This window comes from Malaclemys terrapin, chromosome 10, assembly GCF_027887155.1.
Source record: "Malaclemys terrapin pileata isolate rMalTer1 chromosome 10, rMalTer1.hap1, whole genome shotgun sequence".
NCBI classification, from domain to species: Eukaryota; Metazoa; Chordata; order Testudines; family Emydidae; genus Malaclemys; species Malaclemys terrapin.
In genome coordinates this window covers 8085881-8105207 of record NC_071514.1, presented here as the reverse complement: position 1 = coordinate 8105207, position 19327 = coordinate 8085881, and the positions used below count along the sequence as shown (strand labels likewise).

General features: G+C 43.8%; 1 protein-coding gene across 3 annotated transcripts in view; it reads right to left on the bottom strand.

Moving 5' to 3' along the window:
* Nucleotides 1–11278, bottom strand: part of CERS3 (ceramide synthase 3) — a 60624-nt gene extending 49346 nt beyond the window's left edge. For 2 of the 3 annotated variants that reach the window (XM_054041013.1, XM_054041015.1), the window contains exon 1: nucleotides 11092–11107. The gene's annotated coding sequence lies outside the window, so the exon portion shown is untranslated. Of the gene's footprint in view, nucleotides 1–11091 lie in introns of all 3 variants that reach the window. The other variant, XM_054041014.1, reaches the window with a different exon arrangement.
* Between the last annotated feature and the right edge of the window lie 8049 nt (nucleotides 11279–19327).

The window sequence follows — 19327 nt, the reverse complement described above, 5'->3', positions numbered from 1 at the left end:
GTATTTTGACTGCTTTTGTTGTTGTTGCCAGCCACTTTGGGTGATTTTTGCCCAGTAAAGACTGAACGGTGGCTTTGAAGGCTGTGAGATGCTCGGGGGAAAGGAGCACACCCTGCACCTTAGCCAGCCCCTTTGCCTCCAGGACTCTGAGGACAGGGAGGGGCGCATGTAGCATTTCTCGTTACACTTGTTAGGAAGGTGTCGCTGCACTTGTTCCCCTTTCGCTTCCCTGCAGCCACAAGCTGGCACAGGGCCACGATCCCATCCAGACTTGCCCCATTCATTGCCTGTAGCAGTGCTGGGGGCACTTGCTTCTTCCTCCACTTGTACTCCCTGTTCTGGGTGTCCCAGGTGGGAGTGGTAGGAGAAGCTTGCTGGGGTCCTTCTTATACCTGGGCATTCCAAAAGGGCAGGCTATGGGAATTTCTACACTGCAATCCTAGCAACACAAATACATACCCAGGGTTCCCCGCGTGCTCTTACAGGTCATGCTGACACAGCTCCACAGCTATTGTTAGTCATGCCGGTGCAGGGAAAGCTAGTGCAGGCCTACCCAAGATGCAATCCCAGCTTGGATTGCAGTGTTGACATACACTAAGTCTGAACCGACAGTCCAGGTCAGGTTTAAGGCACATTGCCAGAGGCTTGCCCTGTTAATGCTTATGCTATATGCATTCTGCAGACAGACAGAGGACTTCACTCCCCACGGCTGCAAATCTGGCACTTTCCACGAGCACTCATTTCAAACACACGCTATAAACACTGGAAATTGTTTCAACCCTAAATATAGTAGAGCAAGTACTTGGTAGTCGTCAAATGCCAGCATTTCAGAGAGGTTGGCAAACCCTGCTCCAGTGCCACAAAACCCAGCTGCTCTAGTCAGGGCACTCCCCCATGCCTGCTATTTTCTGGCTGCACTTGTGTTTTGGTTAAGCGGCTTTCACAACAAGCCTGTTTCAGGCTGCCATCCAACCTGCAGCTCTAACAGAAATGTGCTACTGAACGGCAATTTTTAGAGCCAGATTCTGGTCGCAGGTCACACGAGTGTAAACCTGGATATATCCCACTGACTTTTGTTCAAGTTAGTTACAGCGGCATACATCTAGGGTACTTGCACTAGCTATAATGGAGTTTATCTGGATTTACACCAGAGGAACTGAGATCAGAATAAAGCAACAGAGTGTCCTGTGGCACCCAGGGCCGGCTTTAGGAACTGCGGGGCCCGATTCGAATACCCGGCGGCGGTCCGGGTCTTCGGCGGCACTTCGGCGCCGGGGGGGTCCTTCACTCACTCCGGGTCTTCCGCAGCACTGAAGGACCCCCCCGCCGCCGAAATGCCACTGAAGACCCAGACCACCGCTGGGTGAGTAAAAAAAATTAAAAAATTAAAAAGCACCTAAGGCACGGGGCCCTCTTAGGCATGGCCCGATTCCAGGGAATCAGGGGAATCGGCCTAAAGCCGGCCCTGGTGGCACCTTATAGACTAACAGATGTATTGGAGCATAAGCTTTCGTGGGTGAATGCCCACTTTGTCAGATGCACCACCCACGTATTCACCCACGAAAGCTTATGCTCCAATACATCTATTAGTCTATAAGGTACCACGGGACTCTTTGTTGCTTTTTACAGATCCAGACTAACACGGCTACCCCTCTGATAATTGAGATCAGAATCGGATTCATGGATTCCAAGGAAAGACAACTTTTTTTGTTTGCATAAAACTCACATAGTTTTTTTTCCCCCGACAGTAGTCCCAAACCTGCTCCCATTGCAGGTAAGAGCAAGATGCCTTGATTTGGGGCTGGCTCTTGCATGAATTTTGAAAGCATGTCCAGTGTGGCAGTCTCCTGCTTGCTCAAAGAACTATGTTCACCATTCTTTTCTTCTAGTTCCAAACAGAGCCAACCAAACAGACTGTGTGTTTAGTTTGGAATTAAGTTCAGTTGAATGCACCATGCTCTGCTGAACCACTGTGAAAAGACCTCCACTTCCCTGAAGTCCAATCCTACTTCCCAGTAACAGGAATAAGAGCTTTGCCATTGACTTCAGGGCCTTTGCAGAGATGATCTCCCAATAAAACATACTTTGGGAAGCTGGAAAATTCCCTTGAATCCTAGAAATTAGGGAAGCTCATCCACCACTTCCAATGAAAGACCTTCATTTTTGGCCTGTCCGGTCAAGTTTTAACGACCTGCCGCAAAGACAGGAAAATCAGGACTGATCGGTTGAGGAATTTCAGACCGGCTGTACTGAATCCTTAAGTAATTTAAGCATGACGCACACACGCAGCCAGAGAATACCAAAGTGATGCTCATTTTACAGATCTATTTCTTAGACTTCTTGAGATGTTCTGTTAAAACATTTTCACCTTGTACTTTTAATAGGTTTGGCAAAGGAGGCCAGGTTTTGATTTGCCTTAACCTAATTGGTTGGGTTTCCCCACCCAAAGCCAGGCGTTCTTTGGAACCAGGGTCCATTGCATCTGGGCCACCAAACTCTGAGGAAAGTACAGACGAACAGCTAGGATTTTGTCCCCTTTCCACAAAAACTAGAATGGCTTTACAAAAATCTCAGTTGAGCTACTCTTTTGCAAAGCAAAAACCAGACTCGGGGATAGGTGAGATTTTATCCAAACCAAAGTTTGGGGGAAGGGTAGGTAAGAGAGCCTTTCCTTAGCTTTTAACATAGTGAGAAAGCATATAGAATGCAGGGGTTGCATAAGTAGGGGCAGGAAGCCATGGGTTCTCTAAGGGTCTTGCTAGACTGCCTACAGGGCAGAGACAGAGATAGAACAGATCCAGCAGACTACAGAATGATCAGAGAACTAGGAAGGTTAAATTATGTGACAAGACTGGAAAAGCTGGTACAGGAACTTAGAGGAGAGCAGATCTGACTGAAGTTTCCCAGATGCTAGGAGAGATAGTGAAGCTACTCCGAGCTATTAATCATCAATGCTAATCAGGGAAAGGGCTGGGGGGGTAAGACTAAATAGGACACAGACTCACCAACCACAGCATTTGCTGCTTAAAACCAGGCAACGAACGCTACAAAGGTGCTGCTTGTTGGGTTTAGCAGCAGACTTTGTGGGTCTGCTAACACCAGGCAGCGTACATCCGTCACAGTAAAGGATCCCAGGATCTATTGTCGATTGCCTTTATGATTCCTGAACACAACCACTTAGCCGGTGAAAAGAGAAAATGTTTTGCCTAAACTCAAATTCATGAGATTATACAACCTCCTACTATGTAGAATAGGTACCTTTAAAAAACAAAAAGCTAAACAAAGACAGGCATTTAGAAAACATTCAGAATTATTAATGCGGTGTGTCCTGACACTAATCAGCTGACAGGATAGTATTCCTACAATTGAAAGTTCTGACACAATCAGTGTCACACTATCAAGTCTTTCAAATGCACAATGGTACATGGGAACTTGAAAGAAACAAACACTGCATCATGCCTGGTGTTCATCATAAGGAGAATATGAATACCTCCCAAAACAAGCACAAACCTGGAGGACACAAATCCAGACTTGTTATTGTTTAAGTGCGAGGCAGTATCTTAAGCACAGAAAGCTACAATGCACTGTCCAGAAGGGGCAGGTCCTGATTCAATGCTCACTGAAGTTAATGAAAGCACTGCCTGGGGTCAGGTCCATATATTCTAGTGGATGACAGGCAAATCTAAAATAAAAACAAATTCCCTCCCACTCTGCACCATTGCCTTTTCGTTCTCACCACATCTTCCAGATGTTGTCCATGTTCTTTATTTACTTTACCCTTCCCCTGTCCTGTTCCACTCCCCCCACCACCTTCCATTCTGCTCCCACGAGTCCTGCTGCCTTCTTTCCTCCTTTCACTGCATCCTTTCACACCTCTCTTGATTGCCTCGGCTCACTCATTCTTGTCTGCACCCCCGCCTCTGGCAGTACACGTTCTACACAAGCACTCCTCCTATGCCCGCTCCCTTCCTTACCTTCAGCTACCCGCAGGGGCTCTCTCCCTACTAATCTTCTTCCCATCCCTCTGCTCTCTGGTTCCTTCCCTCCCACTCCATACAGAACTAAAGCCCCATTTCCAAATAGCTTATTTCAGTTTCTGATCCACCCTCTGCTTCCTCCTCCTTCTCACTGAAACTTGGCTATCTCCCTCCGACTCTGCTCCAGGGGTTGCCCAGTCCTTTGGTGAGCTTCTCTCCCACCCCAAGAGGTGGATCTCCTCCACATGTTGACATCCTCCTGGTCTTTTCCATACTTCCTCCTCCCTCCCACCAACTTTTTCCTTCTCCGAAGTCCACTCCATCCAACTCATCTCTCCCCTCTCCTAACATACATGGGGTTTTGGCTCCTTTTCTTCCTTCTCTGGCTTTGATGCCTGGCTCTCCCATTTCTCTCTCATCTCAGTCTCCCTCTCCTTTAACTTGAATTCGTTCAGCATCCACATTGATCACCCTTCCTACCCCACTCATGGCGTCTCTTTCACCTATTTGTGTGGACTTCAACACTGGAGTGAATCACCACCTCAGCCACTTCCTCTCTTTCTCCCCCACTCCTTTATGCCATTCCCCATTTACCAGGCACTCCATCGTAATCCTTTTGTGATCTCCGGTCAATTGGCCTCAGATGCCTCTTCTCTAATTACCTTTGCTGTCTCTTGACAACATAGCTCCAACTCCTTCAACTGCACCCTTCCTTCTGCGATCAAACTAATCCCTTAAAGAACTGCTCTCCCTCTCTTCACTCTCTCATACCAGTCCCCAGCCTTGCCTCGCCTCCTGTGCTGAAGATTGGCTCTGGAGAACCATTTTTCTATAGATGGGACATTCTATTTTCCCCAGTGAGTAGCTAAGGAGGTTCTTGATGCAAGCTGAATCCACTCAAGACAGAGGTGATGCTAGTGGGCAGAGAAAAGCATTCTGAAGAGTTCACAGAAACAGAGTAGTTTTCTTTGGTTCAGGGCTAACTGGTCAATTCAGGGTACATCTACACTACAGCGGGGAGTCGATTTAAGATACGCAAATTCAGCTACGTGAATAGCGTAGCTGAATTCGACGTATTGCAGCCGACTTACTCCGTTGTGAGGACGGCGGCAAAATCGACTTCTGCCGCTTTTTGTCGGCGGCGCTTACTACCACCTCCGCTGGTGGAGTTAGAGCGCCGATTCGGGGATCGATTGTCGCGTCCCGATGGGACGCGATAAATCGATCCCTGAGAGGTCGATTTCTACCCGCCGATTCAGGCGGGTAGTATAGACCAGACCTATGTCTGTAGCTTAGGAGTGCTCCTGGATACTAATCTCTCACATAACAGAATCTGCACGTAACACTTTCTAGCATTTCCAGTTGGCAGGGGACTCCATCCCATCCTAACTGACAAAGACTTGGCCTCAGTTATACATACTGTTGTCTCCTCTGAGCTGCACTATGATAATGCAATATAGGTAGACAGAAAGCCATCAGAATCTCCAACTAGTACAGAACACCGCAGCGTCTGCTCAGCAACAACGGCTACTAGGAATGCATCAGACTTGTTCTTCACTCTCTTCACGGGTTTCCCATAGGATATCCGGTCAAGTTCAAGTTCTCATTCCTTATCTGTAAGGCCCTGGGCCCAGCATATCTAAGAGATCACCTAAAACTTGGTATGAAGACCATGGTTGACAGTTGTGCTCCTGAGGCACAAGTGAACTTTCTGCCATAACCAAACCAAAAACCTTCCACGCCCCATACAATCCTCCCCCTGGAGAGAATGCAAGAGAGAGAATGAACCACAAGTGACAGATATTAATCGTGTTGCTTAGTGCACTTTTGGAGACACTCAAATACTACAGTGATGAGGGTGGTAGAAGACCCTTCATAGAATAAGAAATAAAAGAGTTGATAAACTTGGCAGGATTCTAGAGGACCCAAAATGGTCCAGGCTCATAAGTACTGAGACACAGCTGCTGAATGATGTTCCTTAGTAATTCTGTAAATAATTGTAAAATGGCGAAATTCTTACAACACTGCCAAGTGACCGTTCACATTCCCTCTAGCAAGCTGCTGATACACGACTAACAAAAGGATCACATTTGGCCCAAAATTAAGATTTAAAAAAAAATGCTTTTACAAAAATCTAAAGCCAAGAAAAATAGTTCTGTGAAATTAAAGTAGAATAAAATTTAAAATTATTCCAATGAATAACAAAATAAAAACAAAGCCAAACACACCATCCTCTGTATAAGGTACAACTTCAGCGTTGCAGCATTGTGCTTGTGCATGAGAATCTGACAGTGAAATTGGCTCTAAACTAACGACTACATTTCCTTTTCCAAACTGAGAGACATGCAAAAAATAAAAACAAACAACTTATGATCTGACTTTTCAGAAGTTCATAGTCAGGTGTCCGTTCTCTTGCCCTTTGCAAAACTAGCCCACCCCAATCCTTTTCATTTGGTTCCCTAAACCCAAACTAAGTCGCCATCGATTGGATCAGTTACAGGCTTAAATCTACCATTCATCATTTTCCCAAACCCTGGAAATCAGTAGAGCCGTTGAAAATGATGTTAGAGTTAAATTCAATTGCTGTCACATGGTTATTCTGTATTCACAGTCAAGATGATCTTTTATTAAGGTGGCACATAGTTCCCTACATTCACATTTGAGCTTTAATTCAATTGCATCGATTAGGAATGAAAAGACAAATGTCTCATGGGTAAAAAAACAATTTCCTGGGGTTACAGCACCTCTTACAAACATATCCATCTCTGCACCAAATCCTATTCACCTTCCGCCTGCTAAATAAGAGCTTTATTTGTATATGTAACAACGCTAGACCTACCATGCGGGGAAATAGCACCAAAATGCAAGAAATGATTTCACTAGAGTCCCAGGAAAAATGACTTTCATCTTTCGTTTGACAAAGCACCTGACCCCATGTCATGGGTTTGCAAGCATTGCAGAGTCAGACCGGTCAGGGGAGAAGGTACAGCACTTTTATTAACTGGCAGAGAATCGGCTCTTTTGGATTCACTGCAGCTTTTCTAAAAATCTATTTTGTACTGGACATGCTTAGAGTCTTAGTACAGTGACACATGCACCCTGATGCCTACCCTAACAATAAAAGCCTTGCTCACTCTTCTAATTGGGAGTGCAAGACAGGCAACCACCTCCCAGGTGCCGCCTCATGGCCAGAGGTCTCTCTATGGCATCCTACCTCTGTTTTCCCCCTCTACAGGGCCCTTTAAGAAGAACTCACTCAATCCCAACAGTCCCCTCCTGGGGTCCAGTTTACTGAATCCTCAGGTGCATACCAGCTGTAGGCCCCACCCCCAGTTCAGTGTCTCTCTACTGATAATCCAAAATAAAGCAAATTTTCATCCCAGGTTCAGCAGGGCACAGTCCCACCTCCCCGAGGGACTATCCTTCTGCTTCCCAGCACCTCATGCCTGCAGTTTGCCCTTCTCCACAGGCTTTTCCAGGTGGGCCTTTGCAGTCTTTCCCCAGTTATACAAGGTGCCTCCCTGCCTGGAGAGCTTTCCTCACTCTCTCCTGCTTCTTGAGCTTCCCCCCGTACTCAGGGCCGGTGCTACCATTAAGGCAAACTAGGCGGTTGCCTAGGGCACCAAGATTTGGGGGCGCCAAAAAGCAGTGCCCCCAAATTTTTTTTACAGCGTTCCTATGTTCCCTCCCCAAGCGCGCGGTCGCCGCTCCACTTCTCCCGCCTCCCAGGCTTGCAGCACCAATCAGCTGTTTGGCGCCGCAAGCCTGGGAGGGGAGGAGAATTAGAGCGGGGGCAGCGTGCTCAGGAGGAGGTGGAGCAGAGGTGAGCTGGGGTGGGGAGCTGCCGCCCGGCTCCCCAGGCCAGGGGGGTGCGGAACTGCCACAGGGGTGCCTCAGGGCGGGGGGTCGGGGAGCTGCTGCAGGGCTCCCCACCCCAGCTCACCTCTGCTATGACCCCTCCCTGAGCATGCCGTCGCTGCTCCACTTCTCCTGCCTCCCAGGCTTCCGGTGCCAATCAGCTGTTTGGTGCCACAAGACTGGGAGGGGAGAATTAGAGCGTGGGCAGTGTGCTTGGAGAGGAGGCGGAGCAGAGGTGAGCTGGAGTTGGGAGCTACCGCACGGCTCCTTGGGGGGGAGCTGCCCCAGGGTGGGAGGCGCCTCAGGGCAGGGGGGCACCTCAGGGTGGAGCGGGGAGCTGCCGCAGGGCTGGGGGGGGGTGCAAGGTGGAAGTTTTGCCTAGGGCGCAAAGCTTCCTTGCACTGGCCCTGCCCGTACTGACTCAGAGCCCTGAAGGAGCCTTCTTGCTCCTACTGCCATTTCCTGGGCTTCCCCCCCTGTGTCCTGCTCCTTTTGTACTGGAATCACCGGATCCCTCTCAGGTGAGTTTCATCCTATAATCAGGGCTGGCTTAACCCTGGATTCTCCAGCCCATGGGGCAAGCCACACCTTGTTACAGGGAGCATAAAACCCTCTGTGCTCACCTCAGGCAGGATAAGAGTCCCGTTGAAGTAAGTCAAGAGGAACGTAGGGCGCCATTGGGGTGAGGTGTGCTTAGCAATGGCAATAAACCTTCACCCCAATTCTCTGTGCCATTCACAGCAGTTATTTATCAGAATAGCTTCTCCTGATAAGGCAGCCATGAGGAGACAGCCACGCCAATGCCCCAGACTGCACAGGCCACGTCTAATCATTCAGATAGGAGGCTCCAAAGCAGCGGGACAATATTTAGCCTGACTGCTACAAGGAGGATTAAAGAGCGCTTTTCAAAAGGATTAATAAGGATTAGTGTCTCACCTAAACTTTTGGCTTTGAGCAATGAGCAGGGTTTGAAAATTCTGGGAGGCCCTTGGGACCAACCAACCGCTTGTTGAAATTACACTTATCGTGGAGAGATGTCTGAAGCAGAGCTAGCAACAGCATTGCCAACCCCAAACATTAAAAAAAAAAAAAAGTCAGGCCTCAAAAAAAAATCATCAGATTGGCTTAAAAACAAAGATGGTGAAAATAACAGACTATCAATTCTTCTAATTTGCCTTGACTCTTTACATTTCATGCTTCCACGATTTTCTTTGCGAGCAATCTTTTCTCCTGTACCATTGCAGTTAACGGGAATCTTGCCATGGACGTCAACAATCACAAGACCACGGTCTAAGTATGTGCCTATTTGTTTTGTAACCCCTGAGTGAAATCTTCCCAGGATTTGTTTTTTTAAGAGTTAACTCTAGAGCAGAGCAGTTCCACATGATCTAAACTCGCTCCCTGTGGTTGCCTTCACTTCACTGTTGGTTAGTTTCACTGCAACATCCTCCCACCATCACATTTTAAAATTAATTTCACCATTGATAATATTTATGTTAAAAATATAGTCCCAAGGGCCATTTTAGTGCCAATCAAATTCAATCTGAAATGGGGATAGCCCTGTGCATCTGTCCGTCAGAGACGCATGGCCCAATCTGCATCCTTGGCATCAAGTGTCTCAGGTTTAGATGGATTGTCTGTTTTGGTTGACAGGTGCATAGTCTGCACTATGTTCTAACCTGTGAAGTGCTGAAATGCAGGGTGGGAGCTCTGAGCCATCTCCATCAACTTTATTTGAATATGCAATCACTCTGTTCCATTTAAATTTTGTTTTCACAGGATCTATGCTGCAGCATGGACGGCACCCTGAGGAACATGCAAATATAATTGGTGGCCGAGCAGAGTAAAACTGAAAGTAGTCAAACTTGCTGGGTCTCTTATGATGGGAACAGTAGAAACTAATATGCAAGCACAACAGAGCTGAGTTATGATTGCTGTAAGACCTTTAACTCCAAGTTTCCTTAATAACAACTATAATATCTGAACTATAGCATTTAATGTAATTATGAGTCAGAAGATTTTTATGTCTTTTATTACTCTATCGCATTACCTATTATTCGATGACTATTGTAGCATATATAAAATAGTGCTCGCACAGTAGCAATTGCTATAATTAAGACAGCAGCTCAATTTTTATTATACTTTCCCTGTTTTCACATGTGCAAAACTTTTGGAAAGAGTCTCCTTTCAGGCTGAAAATGTTCATGCTGTGTCTCTGCCCAAAGATGAATTGTTCTAGAGAGTTTGACTATATCCATTCTGCTGAGTTAGGAGAGAAAGTGAAAAAAATTCAACTCTCGCTACACAGTTCTTATCAGAGCTAGGTCAAAAAACAGCTACTATTTTAAACTTGAAATAATGCTGGATAAGGAGTATGATAAAAAACCTCTGAACTGGTTTTGAGTTAATTTAGTTATGACTTTATGAACAGCATGCTCTGTGAAAAATGTGGTTAAATATACAGGTACCAGATTCATGACAGGTGTCCCATATGTTTGGCCAGTCCCAGAAATGCACGCAAATTGGTTCACGTGCCTACCAGTAAAGTTGGTCAACATTTATTTAATGACAAGAGGTGTGTGTGTGTGTGTGTGTGGGAGGGGGGGATCTGACACAGAGGCTAGGAAATTACAAAATCTATCTTTAAAAAAAAAAAAAAAAAAAAGGTACAGGCCAAAAACTGAAAGTAATAGTTGTGGTAACTCATTTCAGTGTGCGATTTGTGGCAACACCTGTTTCAGCTCTTTGGTCAGAATGATCTTTATATAGAACAGACATCTCGTGTTCTGACATTAAATCTACTTTTTTTTTCCCCTTAGAACAATTTTCTTACTGTTTTTTACACACACACACACACACACACACACACACACACAAAATCTGTGTAGTTAGTTCACCGAGTTTTCCTGTTAAAAATGATTTTTCACTCCTTGAATTTAAGAATTTAGCATTATCCCATTAAAACTTTATGGGATGGTGATCAAATAGGTAAAATAGGAGCAGGGCAAAAGCTGCTATTCTAACCTTTACTCACGAATTTAAAAAGTAAACATATTGCAAAATACAAGAACCATCTCCGAATGAATCAGTCATAAAATATAAAAAGGAGTTTTCAAATAAGGGCTTGCTAAAACCTATCCAAAACATCTGGCTCATTCAAACACTTAGTTTTAAGTTGAGCCAGACCATGCTAGAGACCACTGCATGCTAACAGCTCAGATCCTCAATATACAGCGTGAAAGGAAAAAGTGCCTACCTTTACAGCGGTTCAGTCACAGAGCATGCTAGTATGTTAGCAAAAAACAGGCATATATGCTGGCTACTTTCTCATAGGTAAACACGCCCCATCTGCAGAACGCCTTCAAATTCTTCAAGACCCACCCAGTAAAGCTGCAATTCAAGATTTCTGACTGAGGGCAATCCTGATGTTGTGCAAAACCACGGGATGCAACTTTTGAGTAGTAATGCAGAATGTCTTCACTATTGCTGGTTTTAACATAGTAAAGGGAGAATGGTTCTAAACCTTATGGTGTAGCTATTTCATTGTACATCTGAGCATTTCTCTCCTCTCTTCTAATTTTGCTTTACACACAAACACAAGGCTGATGTGCTGGTAACACAGAAAAATAACCTCACAATACACAAAACTGCACAGACATGTGGGCATAATTAGATAATTGCGTACTCCAGGGTGGATTTGAACATAAAAATTGGGAAAGGGACTCCCCTTTTTCTGACTATATAATGGAATACTTCATGGCTCAGTGTCAACTGGATACTTTACAGAAACTAATTCCATAATGGGGTCCAGTTGCTTAGGTGGTATAAACTGCCATAGCTTCATTGATGTTTATAGAGCTACACCGATTTACACCCACTGAGGATCTAGCCCTTCATATTTATGATCTTCTCAATTTTGTTTCACTTCAAATGAATATTTAAATACAACATCCAGTTATAATTAGGATATGGTAGTAACCAAAGGCCATTCTGGACCACGTCTTCCACAAAACAGCGGACAGAGTCTGGAATTGATGACATCACTGGGAATACAAAGGCACCACCTCTTGGTGCTGCTGGCAAGAGAGATGGGGATAACTGCTGGGGCCATGTGGCCCCCAAAGTTTTGGATCTGGAGGGAGGCTGGTAGGCTCAGTTAGCCCTCTCCCTCTGCTCCCTGGTTCTGCTAGCAACAACAGAACAGTAATCCATATACAATAATGCAATAAGTTTGCACTGGGGTCTAAATTTCCCCAAAGCTCAAGGTTGTTTGGATCAAAGGGTGTTTTTGGGAGGGTAGGAGGAGGGGAGAGTACAGCATCCTTTATGAGCTGGGTGCATTTCATTTCTTCAGTCCTACTATATAAAACTGGGAGGGGTATTCAAACTGAAGCTGTACAGAAAAATTTAACTTGAAGGCTTCGTTCAGAAAGGCAACATTACTACTTTGCTGCGCAACTCAGACTATTTCTACATTTTCCCACATCGGAATCGTGACTGTGAGCCAAACAAACAGAACATCTAAGAACGCTTTCCCAACTAGGGAAGCATAGAGCAAGTTGATTCATGCATCATTTGGTTAATACAGTCCCTTTCATTTCATAAAGGCATCGGGATATTTGTGATGCCTTGATTCACAACCTCTTCACTGTTGCTCTCATCGGCTCCAAACCCGTGTTTGACTGACGGAAATTCAAACCTGTTTTAGATGAGCTTGGAAGAATTAGATTTTTATTGATGTCAATTTCACGGAAATATGCAAATCGACAAAAATATATTTCCATCTAGAATCATTCAAATGTACAGTGAAGAGGTTGTGAATCAAGGCATCACAAATATCCCGATGCCTCTATGAAATGAAAGGGACTGTATTAACCAAATGATACATGAATCAACTTAATTTCCCAATCAATCAAAAAACAAGACACTGATAATTATTCCCCATTTTCCAGCCAACTGTATTTACCTGACTCAATGAACCCAGATCCTGGTTGTGAATTCTACCCTCATAGTTCCTAAGTAGCTATAAAAAAGGGAAATGCTAAAACCAGAGTATATTTTAAAAGATAAATCCCAATTGGATGTCTTGTCAGGGAAGGCTTATTTAGCAAAATAGTTGTGCCATGCTAAATCTTTAACTTCTAGAATTCAGAGCTGGTGAGTATGAGAATCCAAAGTCAAAAGAAAGGCCTGCAGTTTAGTTTTAAAAGGTTTCGTTCTGCTAAACTATCTCAGTCAGATGGTAGTTATTTATTGTCTGATAATAGTCGATAGTGGCATAACAGTTGTTTCCAATAGCTTAAGACTGAGAATGTTCTACATCACCTGGCATTTAATAAAAAAATAGTAATTTCTCTGCTAACCTCTCCCCCCAGCCCTACTAACATTATTTCATCAAGATTTAGAAACTGATGAAAATAAAGCACTCTGAAGCAAGGAAATGCATGGGTAGGCTAGAAAGACACATTGGCATCAAAACCCATGGAGCTGACTTGGGAGCCAAATCCCCTGCTTCTTCATGTGGGTACAGAATGCCTGTCAATGTATTTCCTCCCCCACCCCATGGAAAAATGTGGGGGCAACTTCATATGGGAACCACTGCAAAAATTTCCTCCCCAGAACCAGTCTTGCAAGAAGGTATGATCCAGCTCTTAATTTACATTGGTTTGCAAGTGAGGGGAAGTTCCTGTCCCGTCAACCACGTTGTCCCATCTCTCAGGAGTGATATTTAATGCATTATTCTACTGCTGCTCACTTGGAGGAGAATAAAGATTTCTAAAGCACTCTCCCATCAAGGGCTTTACCAACAATAACAGCACACACATCACACCAGATTTGGATTTATGCTGAACATTAGGGACACAAACGCTCAAGTGAGTGCGCACCAGGGTTTTTGCAGGCCTAAGATGGAAGCAGACAGACATGAACATTTGGTCCCAAAAGGAAAGGGAGGATGCCAATCAGCATATAAGGGGCCAGCAGTGGTCATACTAAAAGAAAAAACCTACACCACTGGAGGGGAAAGGAGCGAGTTCCACTATTTTGTTTTCACTACAAGTGAGCAAGCTATGTTTTCAAGGTGTAGAAATGAGACCACTAATTGGTTTCCAATACCCTTCTGGACAAGGCTTAAAGAGGCGGTCTTGAATTTAGCTGGGGGTCTACATTTGTCTGTATTGTTCATTCCGAAATATTTATCACTACTCCTGTGTATAACAATTCAAAAGTGTCAATGTGGCAGTTCTTTTGTGAGCTCTTTCAAGCTGGTGCAACTCATTTCCTTAGCTATGTACTTTATTACTGATAAATGCTCTACTTATGATATTACTGATAAACCTTCAGATGGTATCTGTTGAATCATCACATGCTCATTGACTCATACAGGAGGTGGCTAGAGAAGAATTGGTTGTGACCGATTTTTAGTCAGATTTCTGCACATGCGATATTCCAACTTGTTCTGTTATCAAATTCTCTCCCCTGGGATAAAGCCATTCTTTCCTGCTTGACTGGCATGATCTTGTCCATTCCTGTCAAATGAACCTCCTGGCCAAAGGAATCTGAAGCATAGAAGTATGTAACGTTCTACTGTAACTGGAACTAGAAGTAAGTTTCTTCCTTAGCATTACATTTAACATCTCACAACTTTGTTTCTGACAGAGTTGTAAGCTCGTACAGGCTGGAGCTTTAAATGGGTGCATTTGAAATACGTCTAAATAAATAAACATGGCAAAAGAATGAACGCTGTTGCTCATATTTATAACACGGACTATGTAAAATTTTATGAATAGTATATATTCTCTTTGAACTCTGTATTAGCCATAACTAGATGTTGTTAATATGTGGTGTTTATATTGCACCCTTGCCCCCTCAAGGTGCTAATATTAATTCAGTATTTAGTCCTCACAGCACTCCTTTGAGCTATTCCCATTTCACATAGGGGGAAACAAAAGAAGAAAGGTTAAGTCTCTCAGGATCAACCCTTCTCAACACTCAATCAGCATCAAAGCAAGGATTTGAACTCAGGAGCTCCTGTCTTTCTGGTTTTAGAGTCAATCCCTCAGACCAGAGATTCCCAAACTTCTTTTTGCTGCACCTTCACATTCAGATTCATGTCCCAGGTAAGTCCCCCTCGGCACAGGGGAATACAGATGGTGCAAAGTTCAGAGCCCAGGAGGTTGGGGATGAGCGAAGGGGGAAATCCCCATGTGACCAGCACATGGGGGAGGAGGCTCACACTTCCTGTTCGAATGCCAGTTGCCCAAAGCGACAACTCATGCCTGTGTGCAGCAGTGCTGCCCTCTTCCTGCATGCATGTGCACACACGGTGAAAGACATTTGCTGTTGGGCCAAGACACAGGTGTGGTGCAACTGCCAGTTTAATTCCCAGCACAGCAATGGGAGAGAGGAGACAGGGAGAGTAACGGTGAGACAGAGAGAAAGGGAGAGGGGATCAGAGTGAGTTCTTGTCCTGTACAGATCCTGTGGGAGCTGGCCAGCAGCAGGATGTGCTGGGTTTATTCTTAATCAGTCAAGTCCTTGAGCTCCCCTGATAACCCTCGCTGGGGAGGATGGCCCACAGTTGAAAACCAATGCAAGCAGACCATACCTTCTCTTATATATATATATATATATATATATATGCATATGCTACACACACACACACACACACACAGATATATAAATAAAACAAACCACACATCTAGTTTAATGCCTTCTCCCGCTCCTATTCAGCGGCTTGATAGTATTCTGTCCATTGTGTAGATCAGTCCCTTCTGTTTATTTCCAGACTGCAACTATGCCTCTAAGGGGTGCACAATTTCGGTATATAATCATTTTTCTCATACGGATAATTGATAATAAAACTTGGTACCTGAGCATAGTGAAACCAATGCTCCTTTCCAGTATTCCCATTCATCACAGTACAATCAGATCAGGCAGGTGGGAGATTTTAAAAGAAATAGTTTTTGGTAACTTAGGGAGGGAGTGCAAGATGAAAGTGAGCAACTCCCTTATTAATCATTAGAGTCATGAATAATGGTGTAATAACTGTGTGAAGAAATAAATCCTGATAATACAAAAACCCCAAGCATATGTACTAATTACAAACTTACATAAAATAAAACCTTGGGAAAAAACAGCTAGAGTATTAAATTAATAGGACATTCCTACCCATTCAACATAGTGTTGTTCTCTTCAAGGAGAATCAGAGGGCATTCAATTGCACCTACTGGAAAGGACAAATTGTCTAAGTGCATAAGGACAATTATTCCTCATGCTGTCAGAAAAGAAATAAGTCCAGTATCATGATGTTTTAACTATGAGAGTAGGTTGTTCTCAATAGCCTTTTAGGAGGCATATATTACTACCAAACACTGCTGTTTTCTTTAAGTGAGCATATATAGATGTTGGTGCTGAGTAATCTATTGCCTTTCTTGGCTGACCCTACAAAAGGAATTCTCTGCTGTGGAACCCATTCCATTTGTATCAGGACACCAACAGACACACAGGAAATGGTGTGGACAATAAACGGTCATGGAGATCTCACCACATCTGCTTCCTTTGTTGATTTAACTGGGTCAGTAATAGATACATTAATATAGCATTCCACAAGGCTAGGTTATGAGAAATGTATATGAACGTCAATAATTATGCCCTGTTGGGACCTTTTCTGTGGGTTGATCACTCCTACTCCCTTTTTGGCGTCAGCAACTAATGTGGCACTATTTCAACTTTAGTGAGCACATGCTGGGGAAAGTAGTTGCAGCTTCTTTCAGAGTACAGCCAATAAATCCCATGCTTGGGCTCTGTTCCTTTCTGAAACAGAAAAAGCTTGATTTTCTTAACTCAATTTTCATATCTCACAAAAGACAGCTAAACAGAAGCGGGCCACTGATTATAACAACCTTATAAAAGGATGTGTATGGATGAGGCATTACACAAAACTACTAGAGACTAGGCAGTGGACATCATAGTGAAACTCAATAAACATTAGGGTGCCAAAAAAAAATATTGACTTCTTCTTATACAAGAACAACAATGCCCAAAATTCAAAGGCAATATATACCTCTACCTCGATATAACGCTGTCCTCGGGAGCCAAAAAATCTTACCGCGTTATAGGTGAAAGCGTGTTATATCGAACTTGCTTTGATCCACCGGAGTGCACAGCCCCGCCCGCGCCCCTCCCCGGAGCACTGCTTTATCGCATTATATCCAAATTCGTGTTATAGCGGGTCGCATTATATCAGGGTAGAGGGGTACATAAAAGAAAGAGACTTGTTTCCCTGTAGCGCAGATTAAAAAGACCCACTTTATGCACTGCCACAGGTTATTAGTGAAGCAGGCAGAGGTACTTTTTTTAACATAAAGAATTAGCTACTCATCTAAAGAATAATGGAGTTACACTAAATAGTTTAAGCCAGTGCCTAGACTGACCAGCTAAAAAGGAAAAAATAGAAGTGCCACCTACAAGCCATTTCACATCTCTTTCCTCAAGGCTTGCTTTATTTCCACAAAACAAGTCTCAAAACCAGAAAAATTAATTCCAGCTCCTGGCTAATAACGTAAGAACAGCCGTACTGGGTCAGACCAAAGATCCATCTAGCCCAGAATCCTGTCTACTGACAGTGGCCAATGCCAGGTGCCCCAGAGGGAGTGAACCCAACAGGTAATGATCAACTGATCTCTCTCCTGCCATCCATCTCCACCCTCTGACAGAGGCTAGGGCCACCATTCCTTACCATCCTGGCTAATAGCCATTAATGGACTCAACCACCATGAATTTATCCAGTTCTCTTTTAAATGCTGTTATAGTCCTAGCCTTCATAACCCCCTCAGGTAAGGAGTTCCACAAGTTGACTGTGCGCTGTGTGAAGAACTTCCTTTTATTTGTTTTAAACCTGCGGCCTGTTAATTTCATTTGGTGACTCCTAGTTCTTGTATTATGGGAATAAGTAAATAACTTTTCCTTATCTACTTTCTCCACATCCCTCATGATTTTATATACCTCTATTATATCCCCCCTTAGTCTCCTTTTTTCCAAGCTGAAAAATCCTAGCCTCTTTAATCTCTCCTCATATGGGACCCGTTCCAAACCCTTAATCATTTTAGTTGCCCTCTGAACCACCTCCAGCCTCTTCAATTTCAGCTAACTGGCAGGAGAGAGCACATATCCTTTCCTATAGTAGTTTCTTTCACCTTATATATATAAACCCCATTCAGATCAGCCATATACTGTACTAAGCAGGAACCACTTACATGCTGGAACAGTTTTACACCTTGTAATTTTAATAATGTTTGTGACAAGTGGGATCAAACTTGAATGCTTCACAGCCAGCATTAAGTCTCCCACACGCCATTCATCTCTTGATATAGTATTAACAAAAATCAGCTGTACTACAGTGCTGGATATTTTTACCCTCCACTGAAGAGGCCAATATGAATTACTAATCTAGATGGAGCACTGTTTTGTTCCTGTGTACCAAATTCTATGTTCTTTTCGCAAAAGGCTGAATGCAATATTTTGTCCAACTGTTATGGCTTACTGCCATAGCCAACTCTGCGCTTACACAGAATGGTCTTTAACATTATTCTTGCTGCAAAGTACACTAGGCTAATAATAAAATAATAATAATAATAATAATAATTAGGGTCACAAGCAGATCATCATTTAGAAACAGTTTTCTTCAAGACAGCAAAACTGAATGAGTATCAAATAGATCAAAGATGAGGGTGGATTTTAATTTTCATTTCAGCTGGTGTGCAAAAGGCCCTTTTCACATCACATTGGAGGGCGTTCTGGGGATACACGTGCATGCATGATGTAAACATTCAGAGGACGAATAACTGATTAAAGCAAAACATTATCACCCCCTCTTGAAGGAATTTAGGTTGTTTCATAGTACTGCCATCTCCCTGAGGAATTTGGTATATAATGGAGGTCAATCAGTACAACATGAAGACTGCTTATTCTGGGAATGGAAGTCCCTGATATCCGGGAAAAAGACATTCCATGTAATAAACTTATCTCATGTACCAAAGGCTCCAAAGAAACTTTCGTCACCTTTATTAGGACTAGTATCCTCTGCTATAAGGAATTCCCTGTTTGTGGGGAAGAGGTTAATTGCATCCAGACCTGAATGACCTGGATAACAGAAAGATGGAGTAATACCTTCATCATAAACCATGAAAGTCCAAAACAGCTGCCATATGAACTCCAAGGGAAGATGTCTAAGACAGGTTGACAGGTGAAGGAAGTCAAGCAGTATTTGTGCTGGGAACATAGGAATAGCCGTGGGGGGTTTTGGCACTAGGCTGCAACCCTTTCCCACTTAAGATCTGCATAGGTCCTATGTTTGAATTCAAAGTTGTCTTCCCATGTTGGCTTTCACTAAGTTGCCTGTTGCTTTGTATACATCCTTTGGAGAAGCTAGAAGGATGAGAGCCACCTGCTTGGAAATGTCAAGCCTCTCATTCTCTACCTTCCTTGGAGTT